This window comes from Apodemus sylvaticus, chromosome 13, assembly GCF_947179515.1.
Source record: "Apodemus sylvaticus chromosome 13, mApoSyl1.1, whole genome shotgun sequence".
Taxonomy (NCBI): domain Eukaryota; kingdom Metazoa; phylum Chordata; class Mammalia; order Rodentia; family Muridae; genus Apodemus; species Apodemus sylvaticus.
Window position 1 is genome coordinate 17,349,326 of NC_067484.1, and position 2,532 is coordinate 17,351,857.

Below are 2,532 nucleotides of genomic sequence, written 5' to 3' on the forward strand. Positions count from 1 at the left end.
TGATTTCTGCATGGCCCATTCTACTGTGTCATTTAGTCTATGTAATTTCTCACATTTTATGTCTTATGATTTGATCTGCCGTAGATTTCGAATTTATCCCTTGGTGGTCAGAAAGGATAAAGGATTATAGTTTGACTTTCCTATTTTTGTTGAGACTTGCTTTGTGTCGAACATGAGATCTACTTTGGAGAGGGTTCGATGGGTTGCTGAGAGGTATGTGAATCTTTGGTTTGGGTGGAATGTTCTGTATGTTGGCTCTGTCCATGCTTTTTACCATCAATGTTTTTTTGATGGTTCGGATCTCTAAACTGTGAGAGTGGAGTATTAAAGTTACCCACTGTTCCTGATTTAACATTCATTTAAAATGTGTTAGTGTTTGCGTCATCAAGTTGGATGAACCTATATTTAGAACGTATATATTTAGAAATGTAATTTCCTCCTGGTGAAATGTTTCCTTGCTCAGTAACTCCTCTGAAAAGAATTTGGGTTCAAATTTATTTAGTCAGATATTAATATAAGAATGACTACTTGTTTTCTGGTCCCATTTACTTAGAGTATATTTTTCTCTCCTTTGACCTAAGATTGTATTTATCTTTGGCAAAAAAAGTGTTTTGAAGACAGAAAAAAGAAAACCGTTGCTTCTAGTCTAATCTACTTGTCTGTGTTTTAGATAGGTGAATTGAGATTACTAATATTACAGCTATGGCTGGGAGGTCTGTATTGCTACTTGCCATTTAGTTGATTCTGTAACATTTTGGAATTTCTTAAGTCTTTCTTTTTGTTTAATGAATGTAATAGCATATTTTTTCCCTCTATTAGTACATTATGTGTGCTTTGAAGTACTCTTTCCAGTACTCACTTTAGCAAGCTTGGTTGTTGTGAATTTTCTAGCTTGATATTTTTTTTTTACCATATTTTATTGTCAATCATAACATATTTTTTTTGCTTGGGATATTAGAATGAGTCAGTAATGGTGATATATTTCAGAGTTTGAAACACATCAGTCAAAGCATCCTTTCTTTTCACGGTTTGGATTGAAACCGCAGCAGTTATTCTGTTGGGACTGCCTTTGTATATAATTGTCTTTCTCTGTTGCAGATTTTCTTTGTTATATGGATTGGATACCTGCACTGTGATATAACATGAGGAGCACATCCTGGTGTGATTCTTTTATATGGATGGGCTACTTGTTCTTTAAATTTTGAAAAATGTCTTTAATAATTTGATTAAAAATATTTTTTACCTGCCTCTACAGGTGTTTCAGGTGCCAAATGTGCACCAGTAGGTGTCAGAGAGGAGAGGGGCTATGTCTACACTCAGTGTTATGACCTACAAACATCTGAATAAGCCTAACATCCCCTGAAAATGCAAGCCTGAGACAACCAACAGTCTGGTGATAGGCAGGCTCAGATGGGCTCCTGGGACAGTGAGCAAGCCAGAGACTAGGAAAACCCTGCCCGGGACCCTTAGACCATGGCAGGAGTTAGCCTGTGACATATGACCCTGGCAAAGGGCAACTTGGGCAGGTCAGGCAAGGACTGAGCCCAAAGTGACCACCAGAACTGGTACCATGGACCTTGGATAGGTAGTTTGCCTGAGGTGACCACCAGTCTGGCAACTTATAGGCCTGTGGAAGCAGACTATGTCCAAGACAACCACTTCCTGGTACCAAAATGTACAAGGAGGGCATAGCACTCCTGAGACCACTCCTGAGACAATCTCAGACACTCAGAAACCCCAGGCTCCATCAAGAGGAGCAAGTAAGTGGTAACAGCAGAAGAGTCGATCCCCAGGCTGAGGAAAGTAGTAGAGTTGTCCATGCACCTCACTTGCTGGAACACTCATGAGTGCAGGCCCTGAACCTCACCTGGGCAGCCCAGTAGAGCTGACCCTCATGGCGAGGGTATGGGTGAGCCAGCCGTGAGAGATTGAGCATAGGAGAGTTGACTCATGCAGAGGAAAACATGGGGGACAGAGAGATGCCCACCATCTCCTACATCTTGCCATCTACTGCAAGCAGGAAAGCTGTCTCTGAGGTCATCAGAGTGGGAGAGCTGGCCCTAGCCCTCACCTGCTGCAGCATTTGAGAGAACAGACCCTGTTCCCTACCAGGGTATCACAGTGGAGCTGGCCTTGAATGTGGAGTTTGCAGGTGGGTTCACCTGCTCATATAACTTTCAGGCCTAGACCCAGGGCTTTGATTTGACCCACCCCAACATCTACCCCATCAGTGAACTGCTGGAGTCCATATAGGGGACTGTCCTACAGATCCAAAACTACAGGATCTCCATGGCACAGAGCAACAACAGAATATCCAGGAGGAGTTCCAGTATCGATACAGTAGTGGAAGCCAGTGGCCTCATACCAGACTAGCAAGTTATTGCAATGAACATCCGCAAGCAAAGAAGTATAGACAAAAGTGTGTACTGTGGAACACACCGAGGCACACTACAATTTTCACATTTTTTTCTCTATTCAGGGGAGTTTGCAAGGATGTAGGGTGAGTATGAGGGGAGGGGGGATGAGTGGGAT

The 2,532-nt window shown here is 42.5% G+C and overlaps 1 pseudogene; it reads left to right on the forward strand.

Annotated features, from left to right (window-relative positions):
* Positions 1 to 1,242: 1,242 nt before the first annotated feature.
* On the forward strand, positions 1,243 to 1,357 carry LOC127664269 (uncharacterized; annotated as a pseudogene).
* Positions 1,358 to 2,532: the final 1,175 nt, after the last annotated feature.